The following is a 19,652-nucleotide window of genomic DNA, read 5'->3' as shown; positions in this document are numbered from 1 at the left end:
GGGGAAAATTTGACCCGACTAGGGGTCTATGCTATATCAATGCATGGGAAAATTTTGACCGCCTAACTGATCCCGGAAGTGTAAACACTTAAATCGCGAGATCGGACATAAAATACTATAAAATAATAGTAATATTTATCCACAAAACTAGATTAAACTGGAGCGAGCAGTGCAACACTACTTGCGGCGGTTGAATCTTTGAGGATCACGAAGTTCCTTATTTCGGTTCTAGATTCCGCCGCTTGGCGCTCTGCTTCAGCCAGACGTCCTTCTAGAGTGGCTCGGTGTTCTCGGAGTTCTTGTACTTCAGCTCGGGTTGCAGCCATTTCCCGTCGAAGAAGCTCGGTGCGGTCTCGAGTCCGATCGTGGTCGTCATCCAACCGACGAATGCGAACGAAGTTGACTTGGCTAGTGGCACCAACTTCCATGAGATGTCGGGTGTTAACTCTTGTTTGCTCTTTATGGCGCGTGACACAGTGAACTATGACAAGGAGGGCTCGGTCGACTGACCCTCCTCTGCTGAGATCGTAGAAACCTCGTTGCATGCCATAGGGAGGTCGTTGACCTTGCTCTCGGCTCCATCGATGTATAGTTTCGGCCCATTGGGGCGTTGGGCCCTGGAAGTGTTGCGGAGGAATAGGGGCAGGGTGTGGATTGTAAACTTCGGGTTCGGAGTCGGTCCTATCTGAGTCTTCTTCCTCTTCACCGTCTACGGATTCTTCCTCTTCCATGGGTTCCTCATCCTCCATGGGTTCTTCTTCAGGTTCTTCCTCTGGGTCTTCCACAATCCAACCGGCATTCCCTTGGTTGGGAAAGTAGGGATCACCTGGTAAATGAAATCCTGCCATTACGCCTGTACAAGAATAGGGATAAGAAGGATATCGCGAGAACTTTTGGGAATAAGAAGTTAGTTATCGCAATTTATAATGTGCTTATTACGGTTTTTGAGTTAAAATACTCCTATAGTATTTTTTATGTTTGATTTTCGAAGTTTTTGGTAAGTTGAAGACTTGTTGCTCATCATGATCCTTCTTCGGCATACATTGGTCCTACATTGGATAAATGTAGTTGATCAGGCTATATTCATCCAAGATCTGACTACATACCCCGAAGCTGAATCATGGTGTTCAACTTGTCTTGATACTTTTATGTTATTGCCATTATGATACTGAATTAGTATGTGCGATTGTGCGAATACTTATATAAAAATATAAATTTTTATTTTAAAGTATTTTTGAAAAGCTACATTAGAGAATTTTGTCCCGTTGTATTTATAGTTGGTATATCTTACATGGTTCGATATACTTAGTTCACTATAAAAAAAGCTCTGATACCAATCTGTCACACCCCCAAACCAGAATGGCGGAAACGTTCGAGGGCGGAGGACGTCATGCTCAGTATCATAACCATAGTGAAGAAAGTAAACACAACCATCATAAATATAATTTAAAAGGGTACATCGTTTCAAAAGTACATGTTTCCAAATAAATTACATATGATGTCAAAACATAGCAAAAGAATCTACGCCTTAGCGTCTTGACTTCAGAAATCTTGTGGTTACCTGTTTTACTGATTACCTGAGAATACAAGTTGTTTTGAAAGAGTATCAGCATAAAGCTGGTGAGTTCATAAGCAAATTTATGAATGAAAAATGAATGATGTTCCTTTTTGTTTGTTACAAGTTTGTTTCCAGAAAATCCAATATTTTCTAAAGGGTTGTTATAGTCTTAACTTAACCAAGATTTAGTGTATGTAAGTAAATCGTCATACTCGTGTGTGTGTGGTTTTATATTTAAATAAAACTCCTTAAATCCCGTGAACTATGTGTTTTGTTAATTTCCCATGTGAGATGTTATAACCATACTAAACTCGAAGACCTCGTACTCGACATTCTTCAGGCGTCGGAATGTTATGACACTTGTCACCCCAGACCTGGCGGTCTAGCTGTTGCAAGCAGCTTAGGTGCGGGTTTGTCAGACCCAATATAGATCTATACACAACTATCACGCTCTCCCTCCAGGAGATTCTGATTATAACTACAGGACTTTACTGTGGTACTTAAGAGTACCCCAAAGGAGTCTCACAAATTTATTTATTAACAAGTTCACGTCGTGTGTAATGAAATACTTGTTTTGTAAGTCGATTGAGTTATTGTTTTCTTTGTCAAACGAAGTGCTCAAACTATACCTATTATAGTTTATCAAAAGTGTTGTGTGTTTGAATGAAACCTTGTTATGCATTTCTTTGTATTTCCATAAAATGACATTTAAAATACTAAGTGTAAATCGTACACACCTTGCTCAGCATGTTACAAGGTGTGAATAACTCTTAAACATGTATTTGACAGTTTTACCCTTAACTGTCACTGTTTTAGAATATTTTTAGAAAAATCATCGTAAGTCGAAAACTGAATCCGTAAACTCTGAGTATTTGGAAAAAGAGTCTACTGTATTCATAAATTTTCCTATAGTTTGTGGTGGTCTCAAACCAGGGTGAAAATGTTCATCTTCACAACCTGGTCCGACTTTGATGCTGTAGTGATAGGCAGTTTTGTAAAAATCACCATAAAATGTAGAAAAATCGTATGGAGATTTTAAAGTAGTCATTTTAAAGGTATAAACCTGAACTACATGCATATTAAACAGTTTTGAAAAATATTAAGTTTAAGTTGGGTAAAACAGTTCGTGAACATGTCACAACTTTTCTGTTGTAAGCTGTCAAGTTAAGTTTCAAATATGTTTTGGTGTTTTAACTTGTATTCCCCCCCCCCTGAAAACTAAAGAAAACGGGAAAATGTAGGGGTATGAACTCACCTTGAGTGATTTCTTGAAGAATGGAAGGTCGAAGACGAAGAGTATCAAGTCAAGAACACTTGATGAACACGTGAAAGCTTGGATGATCCTAAGAACAACTTTTGGTGTTAAATGTGTGTAGATGATTCAAGGATGTTAGGAAAACATGGAATGACACCTGATTTTAGATGAAATACTTACCAAAAAATGAAGTAGTAGCTCAAGAACACTAGCACAAAGTGGTGGGAAGTAGAGAGAAAAGAAGCTTTCTTGAGGTGGTTTGAGAAGTGTAAGTGTTTGAAATGATCAAGTAAGCCAAGAAATCCTCCAGGGATTTCTATATATATTGAAGGTTGCTGGAGCAACTTGTAAGTTTGAAGTGATGTTTGCCTTGGTTTGTGTGATGTGGATAAGGTTGGCTAATGAGAGGATGACACATGGAGGCAAGTGGGCACACTTGACCCACTTGTGGGGTAGAATACTCCCCTTATTATAAAATAATGATTTTTAATTAATAATCCTTGAAAAATAAATAAATATATGAGTTTTGGGGGTTAAAAATGGTAAAAATATGAATTTGGTGAAAAAATCCCGTCAAAAACGTCAAAAACGGGCTTAGGAAGCGAAAGTAGTCGAAAACCGGCATTAAGGACCGAACCTGCGAGGTTCGGCTCTTAGGAGTGTGAGAACCGAGAGAAAGGGAGGAGGAGCCAAAGGGGGAAGAAGGGACCGAAGGTGGCAGGGAAGGAACCGAAGGTGGAGGCTCGGTCCGAAATTATGAAGGAAGCGAAATAGACCGAGCCCTCGGTCTATTTCGGTTATATCAGGGCTCGGTTCGGCTGCAGGCTTCGGTTCGGATGTTCGGTTCTGACAGGTTCGCTTCTGACAAGTTCGGTTCTGAGAGGGTTCGGTTCTAATAGAAGGGTTCGGCCCTAAGAGGTTCGGTTCCTAAGAGGTTCGGTTCCTAAGAAGGGTTTCGGCCCCAATTAGCTGTTTTTTTTTATATAACTCTCCGTTTCAAGCGGTTTTTGGCCAAGTTAAGGGTCGGGATGACTAAAAAAAGTTGAGAGAGATTTTGAGAGAGATTTGGGAGAGATTTCACATACTTGGAGAGATTTGGGAGAGATTTCACATACTTGGAGAGATTTGGGAGAGATTTCACATACTTGGAGAGATTTGGGAGAGATTTAATCTTAGCCATTATTATCGTATAATTTCGTGATGCAAGGTTCGTGAACCCCGTTATGCTTCGTTTATGATTGTTTAAGTCCCCGAAAGGGTCCTTAGTCGTGTTTTGATGCGTTTAACTCCCTTTTTAGGGTTTTTACATGGCTAAACACATAGATTCTTCGAGACACTTGAATTCTTGATATACAAATGCACATTTTTATACATAGAATAACTTTTAGCATACAAGTACTAATTAAGTTTGACCAGTTTGACTTGTGGACTTTGACTTGTTGACTTTGACTTTGACTTGAATTTGACGGTTGTCACATTTAAGGCCAAAAATTTCGTTTGAACTAATTAAAAACCACTTAGTAAATCTTGCTCAAACATTTAAAAACATTCTTAATAAGACAATTATCAGAGTTTTAATCCCAAAGATCATCTAGTGCGGAAAACGTAGTGTGATGCGCTGCGATCACCTCGAGCTCCTTCCTTGGAACAACATTAGTACCTGAAACAAATAGCTGAAAGCCGTAAGCACGAGCTTTGTGAGTTCCCCAGATACCACATACCATACATATCAACTGATCCATACATGCCATACGTAACCATGAGCCATACATAAAAAACATATCCATAATCAAGTAAGGTGCTATGTGCCAAACATAGTCTTGCTGTTATGCCACAGGCCGCACGTGGTCTTTCCTGTCAAGCCTGGGGCCACTCCCTGGGTCTTACAGCCAAGTGCCAAGGGCCATCCCCTGGTCTTCCATACAAGCATCTCAAAGACAACTATACATACTACTCTACTAGGCTACTCAACATACAGTGTGCCAGGAGCCACCTCCTGGTCTTTCATTCATAATAGCATACAGTGTGCCAGGAGCCTTCTCCTGGTCTTTCATACATGTTGCCTAGGGCTAACCCCCGGGTCTTCCTACCATACATAATAACATACTGTGTGCCAGGAGCTTCCTCCTGGTCTTTCATGCATAATGCGTAGGGCTAACCCCCAGGTCTTCCTACCATACATAAACTAAATGGGACGACATTGTAGTCGTAGACCCATACAAACAGTGAGGAGACTCACCTCGCACTGCTGAAAACTCGCTGAAAACTTATGACTGCTAACCGGAAACTTCTGAACCGCTGACCCTTCGGCTTCCCGAACTATCAATACCCAAAACAACATTTAGACCATAAGGATCCAGAAGTCAACCCTGGTCAAATTTGGTCAAAGTCAACATCCAGTTGACCTGACTCGCGGAGTTGGTCTACCAACTCGTCAAGTCCATACTCCTCCAACCCCATACAACCCCGAATCCACTCGTCGATTCTAGCAATAACTCGACGGGTTCTCCTTCAACCACACAATCGGGACCAACCTCATCCGACTTGCCGAGTTCATCATCCACATATGAATGTGTCTAGTCTGTGACTCGCCGAGTTGTATGAACAACTCGTCGAGTCCATCTTCATAACTAAGGAGATTGCCTTAGACTCGCCGAGTTCTTCCTTGAACTCGTCGAGTACGAGGAACTTCATGACCATTATGGACTCGGGTCGACTGAGTCCCTTTCCAAGTTCACTCATACCCTTAACAGAAGGGTTTTGGGGCAAGAAATGGCCTGACTCGCCGAGTCCCACAACTGACTCGCCGAGTCTCTCTATGTCCAACACTATTCATACGATTTCCAACTAGTGTAAGGCATCCGAGACCTAGATCTGGCCTCCTAGGGTCGGTATATCACACAAAGCCACTACCTTTGCACCCATGCATGGCCCTTTTTGCTCAAAAGGCCAAAACAACTCCTTAAACTTTGCATGGAGAGGTATAATGGCATAAAGCTTCCACCTTTATGCCTCTACTACTCTGAACACCTCTAAATCTGGAAGGATCTAGCTTGGGGACGTCCAAATCCCACAAGACATCCTTCTTGGACCGTAAACTCCATAAAAAGGGGCATAAAGGGATCTATCAAACTAGTAGTCAAGGTGAGAACTTGATTACCAGAAAATGAAGATGATGAAGCAACCTTCCTGGATCTACAACCTTTTCCTTGGACCTTCAACCTCCTTCTTCTTCTTCAAGACTTCAAGAACACTCTAAATCCTTCAATAAGGCTCACACACTCAAAGAGAACACTAGGGTTTCGTGGGACAGGTTCTGGACAACGGAGGCTACAAATGAGGCTGATAGAATGAGAATAAGATGCTTAAATAGGGCACCAATCCCGATTTAGGGTTTTCCCAAAACCTGGCCAACTCGCCGAGTCAGTGCTCTGACTCGTCGAGTAGGTCACTTAACCCGCGACCAAAATCGCGCTCCTACTCGTCGAGTCACCCATCTACTCGACGAGTCACTCCCTTATTTGAGGTTTCCTTTCCTTTCTAGGCCTCCTGAATTCAGGGTGTTACAACTCTCCCCCACTTAAACTAGACTTCATCCTCGAAGTCCGCCACGGTTCACTACCTTAAAATCCACTTACCACTTACCACTAGTTACACTCTTCGTCCAACCGATCCAATCCTTGGATATGTCATCTTCAGAATAATCTGATCTCTACTACCTTCGAGTACAATACTTTTACCCAACTGGTAGCCCTACCGGTACTCCGAGTGCACTTACACTGATACACAAGGGGTCCACCCCTTTTCCTTGTACTGCCACCTGCCCTTCCAAGGCATCTTCCTAACAACAACCTTACCAATCTCCTTCGAGGACCAATCCTCTGCTGAAACCGCAATCCCGGCCACTCCCAGTGCCGGAATAATCCCACAATGATGCTCCAACACTGAAAACTTCACTCAGCATGAGAATTCAGAAAATCCCTCGGGTAGCAGATCCCTCTTTGTTACGTTCTGCTCCCATAACATGGTTGTTTCTCCCCCACTTAGCTTCGGCTAAGTCTTTACGGTACATGAAAATCCGATGATTTCCATTCCTTCCTCCCTTACACGATAGGCATGATAACCACTATCGCCTTAATCTTGCTAGCGATCCGTCACTAGCCCACTCCAAATACCGTACGATTACCGAATACTAGATGAACACTTTCTGCATCCCCGATACTGATAATCCCCTGAGCTCAAACTGACGTCCTTAAGGTCCGAATAACTAATGCTACGAGCAACCTCCTCAGTGATAGACCACTTCCCTTGATGCTTCCGAAAGCTATCCCAAACACCAAGACTACAACCACTGGACCCTGATGATGGTGGATGACTACTCCATGGACCCTGCCCACCGACCTCCACGTAACACTCCTAAACTGTTTTCGGTCGCAACCGACATATACTGGACACTTCGAACCCGAAGTGAGAGATGACCTTACACTAGCTACTAATAGTTCCTGGTATGCAATTGGCATATGATAATTCTGAAAATACAATCCGAATACAAGCAGAGAGATAACTCATACATACTATCACCTGAGACCGAGGTAAGAACAATCATAGTACATATGGAATCGAAAATAGCCATCGATACATACCCACAACATTCCCTGCTGTAATCCGGATCTCCCTCGTCTGTCACTTCAAGGCCCTACCTTCTCGCCCATCCGTAATCCTCAAGGTAGTCGGGGCAGACGCACTCCCTGCTCCTCCCCTCATTGCCGAGCATGCGGTCTTCTTGTGGCCCACCTGATTGCAGTGAAAACATAATGGGCTTGCCCCTTGTGGGCAGTCCCTGCTGACGTGACCATCACTGCCACACTTGTAGCAGCCTGAACCCCTGGAACGACAAACTCCCTCGTGCAGTTTCCCACACATGCTGCACTCACTTCGGCCCTGCCGACCTACCAATTGCTGATCTGAAGTCTTGGGCCTCTTCCCGGGACCCTTCAAAGTATACATCTGATCTGACCTTCTCTTTGCAATGTGCTCCAAATCAATTTCCCTTTCCCGTGCCCTGGCAATCATAGAGTCCAGGGTCGGGCATGCTGAGAAGCTGACATGCTCCCGAATATTAGCTCTCAACATGTCATGATAGCGGGTCCTCCGCATCTCCTCATCCGCTGCATACTGAGGCACCAATAAGGCCCTCTCCCGGAACTTGGCGGTAATCTCCACCACCGACTCCGTTGTCTGTCTCATGTCTAGGAACTCCCTGGCCAGCTGCTGAAGCTCCACAGTCGGCGCAAACTCCCCCCTAAACCTGGTCACAAAGTCGGACCAGGTCATAGCCTCAATGGATGAGGCTCCCAAGGAATCACCAACTGACTCCCACCAGTCTCTAGCTCTGTACCTTAAGCATCCTGCAGCAAATCGAACCTTCGACTCCTCAGGACAGAAGCTCGTCAACTGTGCAGACTCAATGTCTGCAATCCATCTCCTGGCAACAATGGGGTCCTTCACCCCATGGAAGTCTGGCGCGCCAGTCCCCCTGAAGTCCTTGAAGGACAGTGTGCGTGATCCTGACTGGCTGGATGCCATGTCACTCCGAAACGCTCTGAGGCGATCCTCCATCAGCTCAATAGTCCCTTCCTTGATCGACCCGAAAATCACCAGGGTCGACTCAAGGATACCTCTCGTGATCTCAGACACGCTGAAATCGCATAGTCCCTCATCCACTGGCTCGGAACCTGCACCCGAACCTGATCCTGAACTGGATCCTGACCCTACTGCTCTGTGTCGCGTAATCATCACCATTCTGAAATGAAACACATAATTGCCAGGGTCATACGTAACCTCAGAAGGTCTCACATACTACAAGTTTCCCGGTTCTATCTCGGCCCTCCTTGACTCGAGTACGGATCCTCTGCTTTCAGTAGTACGGGCCCATACTACCTTCCACATCTATCTGTACTTTCCTCAAGGATTAATTCTACTTCACCAAGTCCCTTCTACTTCTGTTTCACTCTGCCACTCTCCTCCTAGGCTTTCCTAGGTTCCCGAACCACCCAGTCCTCAGCTGCTGAGAGACTCTTCATGATGCCAATTTACCACTACATGAATACCATCACATGTGGCGAGGCTCAGATAATCCTTCGAGTAAAAGACTCATCCCTACAACGGTTAGACTCAAACGGGAGCTGCGCAGTAGGGTCAAATCCAGCACTCTGAGATTATTCAACCCTGGTCACATGTGACTTAATGTATTCATCTAGTAGTTAACTCCCATCACTCGAAATCCCACAAAGCACAAAGCAAGCAGCATTCAGACAATGGAAAATCTAACCAACATATTCCAATCAAGCTATCCTCTACTCAAGAGTCTATACATGCAATTCAAGGGCTCATACAATTAGGCATAACCTAAACATGCCATCCTACTACTGGCTGATCAGTCCTAACATGCAATTCTACAAGTTCACATAAGCATACAAAGGCATCTCTCCTTGATCCTTAGCCATAATCTAGCATGCGAATCACATAATCATATCATATCATATATCAAACATGTATTGGTATTTTGGGAACCACTTACTTGAGCTCGGCCGATTGCACGCATCACACACCTTGTTCTTTTCAAAGTTCTTTTCTCTTTTTAAATACTTTTCAAGATCCTATTGAAAATTTTCATATCAAGTCCTCAGTTTGAGTCCAGACACACCCGAGAGTGTGCCCAAATCCCTCAAACCAAGGCTCTGATACCAACTTGTAACATCCCAAAATTTAAGGCCAAAAATTTCGTTTGAATTAATTAAAAACCACTTAGTAAATCTTGCTCAAACATTTAAAAGCATTCTTAATAAGACAATTATCAGAGTTTTAATCCCAAAGATCATCTAATGCGGAAAACGTAGTGTGATGCGCTGCAATCGCCCCGAGCTCCTTCCTTGGAACAACATTAGTACCTGAAACAAATAGCTGAAACCCGTAAGCACGAAGCTTAGTGAGTTCCCCAGATACCACATACCATACATATCAACTGATCCATACATGCCATACGTAACCATGAGCCATACGTAACAAACATATCCATAATCAAATAAGGTGCAATGTGCCAAACATAGTCTTGCTGTTATGCCACGGGCCGCACGTGGTCTTTCCTGTCAAGCCTGGGGCCACTCCCTGGGTCTTACAGACAAGTGCCAAGGGCCACCCCCAGGTCTTCCATGCAAGCATCACAAAGACAACTATACATACTACTCTACTAGGCTACTCAGCATACAGTGTGCCAGGAGCCACCTCCTGGTCTTTCATTCATAATAGCATACAGTGTGCCAGGAGCCTCCTCCTGGTCTTTCATACATGTTGCCTAGGGCTAACCTCCGGGTCTTCCTACCATAAATAATAACATACTGTGTGCCAGGAGCTTCCTCCTGGTTTTTCATGCATAATGCGTAGGGCTAACCCCCGGGTCTTCCTACCATACATAAACTAAATGGGCCGACATTGTAGTCGTAGACCCATACAAACAGTGAGGAGACTCACCTCGCACTGCTGAAAACTCGCTGAACACTTATGACTGCTAACCGACAACTTCTGAACCGCTGACCCTTCGGCTTCCCGAACTATCAATACCCAAAACAACATTTAGACCATAAGGATCCAGAAGTCAACCCTGGTTAAATTTGGTCAAAGTCAACTGTAAAAGTCAACATCCCGTTGACCTGACTCACCGAGTTGGTCTACCAACTCGTCGAGTCCATACTCCTCCAACCCCATACAACCCCGAATCCACTCGTCGAGTCTAGCAATAACTCGACGAGTTCTACTTCAACCACACAATCGGGACCAACTTCATCCGACTCGCCGAGTTCATCCTTGAACTCGTCGAGTTCATCATCCACATATGAATGTGTCTAGTCTGTGACTCGCCGAGTTGTATGAATAACTCGTTGAGTCCATCTTCATAACTAAGGAGATTGCCTTAGACTCGCCGAGTTCTTCCTTGAAATCTTCAAGTACGATGAACTTCATGACCATTATGGACTCGGGCCGACTGAGTCCCTTTCCAAGCTCACTCATACCCTTAACAGAAGGGTTTTGGGGCAAGAACTGGCCTGACTCGCTGAGTCCCACAACTGACTCGCCGAGTCTCTCTATGTGCAACACTATTCAGACGATTTCCAACTAGCGTAAGGCATCCGAGGCCTAGATCTGGCCTCCTAGGGTCGGGATATCACACAAAGCCACTACCTTTGCACCCATGCATGGCCCTTTTTGCTCAAAAGGCCAAAACAACTCCTTAAACTTTGCATGGAGAGGTATAATGGCATAAAGCTTCCACCTTTATGCCTCTACTACTCTGAACACCTCTAAATCTGGAAGGATCTAGCTTGGGGACGTCCAAATCCCACAAGACATCCTTCTTGGACCGTAAGCTCCATAAAAAGGGGCATAAAGGGATCTCTCAAACTAGTAGTCAAGGTGATAACTTGATTACCAGAAAATGAAGATGATGAAGCAACCTTCCTAGATCTACAACCTTTTCCTTGGACCTTCAACCTCTTTCTTCTTCTTCTAGACTTCAAGAACACTCTAAATCCTTCAATAAGGCTCACACACTCAAAGAGAACACTAGGGTTTCGTGGGACAGGTTCTGGACAATGGAGGCTACAAATGAGGCTGATAGAATGAGAATAAGATGCTTAAATAGAGCACTAACTCTCGATTTAGGGTTTTCCCAAAACCTGGCCAACTCGCTGAGTCAGTCCTCTGACTCGTCGAGTAGGCCACTTAACCCGCGACCAAAATCGCGCTCCTACTCGTCGAGTCACCCATCTACTCAACAAGTCACTCCCTTATTTGAGGTTTCCTTTCCTTTCTAGGCCTCCTGAATTCAGGGTGTTACATTACTGATGATGTTCATCCACATTCGTCTGTTTAAAGTATTGGTACTTCTTCATCAACTCAAAGTGTTACTGAACAAATTGAAAGGCTACAGAAAAATGAGAAAAGATGCATGAGAGAGCTTCGTGGTGCTCTTCCTCCTGTGGTGTATAATTACGTTAAATCTTGAAAAACATCAAAACAAATATGGAATACACTAAAGGAAAAGTACCAGGGTAGTGAGAAGACCAAAATCAGTTCAGTCAAGCAATGTCTGATTGAATTAAGGGAGTTTAAGCAAAAAATGGTGAATCGATCGAATTATACTATGATCGTCAGAACGAGCTCATCTACAAGTGTAATAGGTATGGAATTACCAGATCTACTATGAAATACAACCTTACTTTCATAATGGGGATACACAAGGAATGGAGGAATGTGAGCTTGATGATGAGGACACAACATACCTTCGATTTTCTGACTCTTCATGATCTTTACAATCTACTAAAAGCTCACGAAACTGAAGTGAACGAAATAGCTGAAGAGTCAAAAATCAATCTGGGAGGTCCATTAGCGTTGGTTTCAAAAGTAACGGGAAAATTAGGTGAGATGGAAGTTACTGCGAAGGAGAGCTCTGCAGACGAAGGTCTTATTGTCAACTCTGATGACGAAGTGGTGGCTTTTTACTCTAACAACAGAGTAAAGAAGTTTTATAAAAAGCCATTCTCTAGAAAGTCGAAAGTTGGTGAAATGAGAGGAAGTAACACTGGGAAAGCTGGAGATGAGAAGAAGTTCTAGAAGAAGGAGGTTAAAATTGAAGATTCGAAACTAGAGAAAAAGCTGAAGCGAGATTCGGGAGTTGAGTGTCATTATTGTCATGGTGCAAATCACATGGCAAATGATTGTATGCTGAAGAAGAAAGAAGAAAAGAAAAATAGGGTTAAGGATGAGGCATACTATTCCGAACGTTTAGAGGAAGTGAGAGCAAAGGCGAAAGGGATGTCACTGGTTGCGAGAGGAGAAGATGAGGATGAGGGAAAGTACCAAATATGGTCTTCTGGCTCGGATGACGAAGAAATGAGAAATCCGACACATGGAGCCATGTTTGCGAAGTTTGAGGAGGAGGAAGAAGAGAACATTACTGGTAATTGCTTTCTTTCGACATCTGCAGACAAAGCACCAATGACTTCGAAGGTATGTTCTCTACTTCAATCATTTAATATTCCTTCAAGTGCTTATAATTCTGTGTTAACTGGGTTTGATGATGTTGTTACTTATGTTAATAATCTAGTGATATCTGCTAGCAATGAGGCTAAGAAATCTAGTACTCAGTTACTAGATACCCAAAGGATGCTGGAGGCGAATAAGGGTAACATAGATCATCTAGAGTTGCAAATAACAAATATCATGATTGATAGAGATAAATTGAATACATATAATAGGATTTTGTTAAAACAAAGGAATATTTACTATAATTCTGCTAAAAGACTCTATGGTAAATTGACTGAATTGCATCACTCTAGTGACATAAGTAAAGAACAACATAGGAAGCTACTACCATTCTTATATTTCAAAAGGGAAAAAGTTGATGCAACCACTTATGATTGTGAGATGACTATTTTAGACTTTGACAAAGTCCCAGATAATAGATATCCCTATGGAATAGTGAAAATCGATGAACATTTAGATGCTAATGATCTTGTTGATATTGTTAATAAGACTTTGACTGTTAACGAACAAATCAAGATTTTGAAAAAGACTGAGAATTCGACTTCTGGCTCTCAAAACAACTTTGTTGATATCGAAGATGACAATATCAGTGAAATTGAAGTAGAGGAAGTTGTTGACTGTTCTCAGTTATCTGTCATTAATGTCCAATCATTAGCTAAGGGTAAAGAAAAATGTCATGATTCGAATATTAAAGTTAATAAAGACCAACCCTCTCCTTCGAAAGTTTTTAACCCTGACAATGTGACTGTTGAAGATAGTCAAACCGATAGTGATGATGATATGAGGTTACAAAAGCAACGAATGCTTCAAGTGTTTCGAAAGAAACAAAAATTCCTCGAATTGTTGAAGATCAGGTGTATGAAGAAATAACGAAATTTGATAAAATCATGAAAGAAAAAGGTTCTCATTATCTTGAACCTAATTTTGTGGTTTATCCAAACTTCACTTGCACTGATAATGTGTCTTTCCAAATCAAGTTTTCGTTACAAAGGGTAATGAAGACAGTGTGAAACCATAAATCAACAAACTGATTGAAGAGGACAATAAGAAAGCGTCGAAAAATGGATTTTTTCTCAAATCAAAGCATCGTTGAGAACAATATTACCAAAAACTAATACACTTTTCAAAGACAAAAACCAAGTCGATCTTGGTTGGTTAAAACTGAATCATCAAAGGTTGAGAAACAAACAAATGATAAAGTTTTTGAAAAACCAATTAATAAAATTCAAAGTCAAAAACAAAATATTCAAAAGATTTCACAAGAAAATGGTATTTCAATGAATAAGGCACGAAACAAAGCTTATTGGGAGACTTACGTGTCTAAAAAGAAACAACATAATTTTTCTTCCAAAACATCTAAAAAGAAAAAGTTTGAGTCTGTTAAGACTTATGTGCTTTGTAACGAAATCTTAAACCACCTTTGAAACTTGATAAAAGACGCCCTTCGATACTTATCTACAAGTAATCGATTGTACTTCACGGGAAACCACACAAGCTGTTGATTAAATCTCTTGATAATTAATGAAGCGATCTTTGCCTGGGATCTAACTGCCATTATGTCGAAATTTTTATTTTCGACATCACAGATCCAAATTTTCTTATATTTGCTTCTTATCTATTTCTTGGCACATATGCACTCACGAAATCCTTGAGGTTCTGAGTAACACCAACTCAGGCTGATGATTTCGAAAGTCTGGCACATGACTTCGCTTTTAAACCCAAAAGTGAAAGAGCCTAACCTCCATTCCGAAGGCTTCTGACGGTTCTTATCCATTGGGTGCTTTCGAAACGACGTGTGATGTGACAGTTTGGAACTGTGCGCTTTTCTAGGGTACACAACTCATCTCTTTTTCCTGACATGGCGTGCTTTACGGCTATGGGTACAACTATCAAGGAAAACGTGGCGAGTCTATGAATGCTAACCGTTTGAGATTCAAATTGTGGTCACCTATAAAAGGAGACTTAGGGGATTCATTCCCATTTTACGCTCACAGATTATTCTCAAAAGATTTGTGCGATCATATCCTCTATTTCTTCAAGTTCTTTTCCAAACCCTAATCATGGCTGCTCATCAATCAGAAACCACAGAAGATGTTTCATCTCAACCATTGATGAAGATTCAAAGCACAAACTTTCAAGTTCAAGACGATGAAAGTGTTTATCCGGAGGGATTAAAGATGCTCGTTGTGGCTCTCTAGAGTTATGTGTTATCTACTGCCATGTTAAACTCTTTTGCTGTTCCGATGTCTTGGCTATCTTTGGCTGGTTCTACTGCATCTTAATGCAAAACCATGATGATTGTTACTTTTCAATTGACGAATGATAAGAAATTCCGACCGTCAAAGAAGTTATTTGCCCAAATCTTGAACATCCCCAATTGTGAACTGTTTTACAAAGTCTCGAATGAACAAGTCATTCATATGTTCAATGAGATGGGTTATCAACCTACTCTCACCAAGATCAGTGAGTTCAAGAAATCGGGGTTGCCATGTATTTGGAACTTTTTATTTGGAATTTATCTTCGATGCTTGACAGGTCTAAGTATGGGGTTGGACAAAGGAAGGCTGGAAGTATATGCTATGGTGGCTGGCATTTACTATGATCTACAGGTAGATTATGCAACACAAATGTGGAAAGAATTTACGAAGAGTATTGAAAATACAAATGTTGTTAATGGGGTATCATGTGATCCATACTGAAGTCTTATTCTTCAGTATGTATATACCAAATACGGTATTCCAGTTCTTGAAAACGAAGAAACTGCTAGTTTTGGTTTATATCAGTTTCCTAAAACTGTTGAAGATGATGCTGAAATTTTTCCAAGTGTTGCTAGGATTCCCGATGCAATGCTTCGAAAAGTTGATCCTCTAAATCCTGTGTTGGTGAACTATTTGACTACGATTAATCCTGATGTTGAAACTGGGAAGTTGTTAGAACAGACAACTGAAGGTGCTTCGAAGAAGAGAAGAGGTTCAAAGAAGGAAGCTCAGCCAAGTCCTTCGACATTTGATCCAGTTGAAAAAGAAGCTAAATCTCCAAAGAAGGTCACAGTTAAAGTTAAAGCTTCAAAGCAAAGATCAAAGCCCACTGTTACTGAAAATGTTGATCCTTTGAAGGATGTGGTACCTTCGAAATCTGGTGTTCTCAAACGACTCAAGAAAATGGATCATAAATCTCGCCATTTTCCTGAAAGGTCTGGACGTTTTTCACCTTCGTTTGTTAAAAAGCCACAACTTGGTCGAAAGGGGGTTCTTATTCGTGAAATACCCGTTCCTGTTTCACCACAAACAAAGAAAAGGAGAGCAGAAGATACGGCGAAGAGGATTTCGAAGAAACAAAGGAAACAAAAGAACCAAAGGAAACTGGTGTTGCAAGAAGATTCAACGGATGACGAAGTGGTTCCTGACACACCAATTGCAGATACTATATTGGGTAATCCTTCGCCTATGAGGGATTCTCCAGTCAAGTCGACTTTCGAGGAGAATGGAAATCTTGATGGCTCTGTGAAAACTTCTATAGTGGACACAACCATTAATCCAGGTGAACAACCAAAGATTTCGACTCCTGAGCAGACAACGGTCATACCACCCGAGGTTTCGCATTCTGAGTCATTTAATGAGGAGGTTCGAACCTTAGGCATCACTACAAACGTATCTAATACGGGTGCAAATGTCAACAAGGGTGATGGAGTTTTGACACATGAAGCCCAAGGTAATCTTTCTATTATCGTATCATCTACTTTTAAAACATTAGTTCTTGATACTACAGTTTCGTTACCACCATATATTCTACCCAATACATCCCATGTTCCTTCTTCCACTCATTCTCCTACATTCGATACTGTATTAAAACAACCATTTATCACTTTATTTCCATCCAAATCCACCGATACACCACCAGTTCACGACACAAAAACTGATGAAGAAGAGTTTCAGGGTTCGTTTGCTGAAATTGAGTTTGATTCCGAGGAAGAAAAAATCCCAGATCACACGATAATGTCCGGAAAGCAGTTTAAAATCCTAAATAGGAAACTCAATTCCCTGTTACAGTTTCAAGCAAATGCAGGCAATAATAATTCTGTCTCAGGAATCGAAGTGGATGTGATGCTTAATGCTCAGGAGCATCGAATTCAAAGTAAACTTCATACTGTGAATAAAGATCTTGAATCCAGGCTCAAAGTTCAATCTGACTCCTTTAATGATGTTCTGAAAGAATTAAAGGTAGTTGCCAAAGAGAGACATGTTCTTTATGTTCAGGAAGTAAAGACTGTTCGTGAGAATGTTAATCTCAAGATTCAAGAGCTACGTGATGATTTGGCGAAGGAAATTGCTGAATTGGATCACAACTATTCCAATCTTAACAACAAGGTGGATATCCTTGCTGATGCAATCACGAAAGTAGTGGAATGGCATACAAATCTTGTTCCAAAAGTTGATAAGCTTGGAGATGATGTCGTGAAGGGTTTTGGGAATGTTGAAAAATTGTTGGGTGAGTTGAAATATCTTGTGGCTAAGACTAACTCTTCGAAGGTTATGTATATTTCTCCTGAAATGTTAGCTGAAAATTTTCAAAAGTTAGAGTCCACAATTCACTCTGAATTGGCTCCACTTGCGAAGTTTGCACACTTCATGCCAACAAATGCCCAGCCTGTTAACACAGGGGTGCAAGGGGGAGAAAAGGGTGGTGTTGGCACGGGTTCGAAAGTGAATACAGGAGGAAGTGGTTCTGGAAATGTCGAAGGTGATGCCAAGGTGGTTGGAAGAGTATTGACCACTCAAATTCCAATATCTTTACCAACAACAACTCTTGTTTCGACATCAACCACAAAAACAACAAGACCAATAACGAAGGGTATAGTTATTGGGTCAGCTGGCGGAGAATCAGGTTCCTCAAAGCCCAAGCCAATTGAAGTTGATAAAGGCAAAGGCAAATGTGTCATCACCAAACCTTCAAAAGAAGATACCAAAGTTGCTCAAGAAGCTGAGATAGAAAAACAAAGGCATGTCCAAAGACTTTTGAAACAGCGTGCAAATGACCCTCCTGGTCTGAACAAAGGTGATCCAACAAAGATATATCACTATGAATATATCGAAGATTTGACGGTGACAGGAGCTATGCATGAATTTGAAAGGTTCCCAAAAGGAGTTTCGACACTGTGAACACAAATCTAAATCAACTAGATTTTCCAGTGAATAGAATGATGTTCCTGGATGAACAGTTCGAACTTGTTGACAAGTACAAGGATAAGACTGAATTCAAACGTCTAAAGTTTCGCTTTCATGCTGTACTTGGGAAGAAGGTGGAGGAGATATGTTCATTGGTCAAAATAGTTTGAGTTGTTGGCATATCCAAAGACGTTTTGTTCGAGGGTATGTTACAAAATTATCGCTATTATGCAGTCCGAGCAAGCAATGTGAAATTCGACTTCTCGGTTGCAGACTTCCCTATTATGAATCTACATGATTTAATAGTGGTGGCCATGATCATGAAGAATGTTGATGTTTCAAAGCTTCAAGTCACAAGAAAAGAAGACTTTTTGAATGGTTATGCTCATTTGAAAACCTTCATTGACAGATATTCTGGAGCATTAACATTAACATATATCGAATTGGTTAAGTATTTGGACAAAGAGATATCTGTTCCTCAAACTGTTCATGTGAATAAGGCAAGTTTGAAAAGCTTCAAAGATGGAGAGATCTGCTTAAATCCTTTTGGGAATTGTTTTCGTTGGAAAGAACAAAAAGGGAAATAATTCAAAATTTCTATTCCCTGTGTGTGATGTTGAAAGGTATACAACACCTCATTACACAAATCTTATGGTTCGAATGAATAGCTGTACCAAAAACAATGAGAAAGAAAAGCCTGAGATTCGGAAGATTGTGAATTGGTATGCTGAGATCAGAAGAGTCATCCATCAGACTGCGAAGATATTAATAACTTGATTCATCACTGCTCACAAAGGGGGAGAATGTAGAGGTCAAATTTAGTTGTGAGGTGTCAAATCCTGTTGATAGCTTCGTTAGTTTGTAAACTTATTACAAGGGCATTTTAGAGTTCAAAGTCCAGTGCAATTAGTCCCTTGTATTTTTTGTTCGCTTTCAGGTTCCCTATAAATAGGTGAACGGTACTAGAGTTAGATAAGAACTTCGTTGTATTTTGTCTATTCACTCTGTACTCTCATGAAAGCTAATTGAGCCAAACAAAACATTATTAACATCGTGTGTTCTACGTTGATTGTTTACTATGATTGTATTGTTTTCACTCTATTGATTTACAACTACAAAACAGTTTGACAAGAAGAGGATGTTAGTGAAAAGATGAAATGGCGTATTGATTCCTAATGCTAAGATTCGTCTCAACGACATCTCTAAGGTGTGTATGTTAAATTATAGTTCACTGACATATTATTTTAAACTTAGATGATGCATATAGATCTCAATAATATATCTTTTTTTTATCTTTCATGTAGAACTTGGGTGAATATGAAGTATGTAGAAGCGGTGATAATCAAGCTGAGGTGAAGTTCAAGGGAACGTGCTGGGAAGTCAACCTAGACAAAAGAAAATGTGGCTGTCGAGTGTGGCAAGTTACGGGCGTTCCATGTGTACATGCAACGACTTTTATTGCTTTTACAAGGGATGCTAATTGGGACCAATATGTTGATCAATATTTTAGTATAGAGAAATTTGAAGAAGCATATGCTTTCAAATTTGCTCCGATGCTCGGAAAGGATCAATG

This window comes from Lactuca virosa, chromosome 4, assembly GCF_052849685.1.
Source record: "Lactuca virosa cultivar CGN04683 chromosome 4, Lactuca_virosa_CGN04683_v6, whole genome shotgun sequence".
NCBI classification, from domain to species: Eukaryota; Viridiplantae; Streptophyta; class Magnoliopsida; order Asterales; family Asteraceae; genus Lactuca; species Lactuca virosa.
This window is presented reverse-complemented; position numbering follows the sequence as displayed.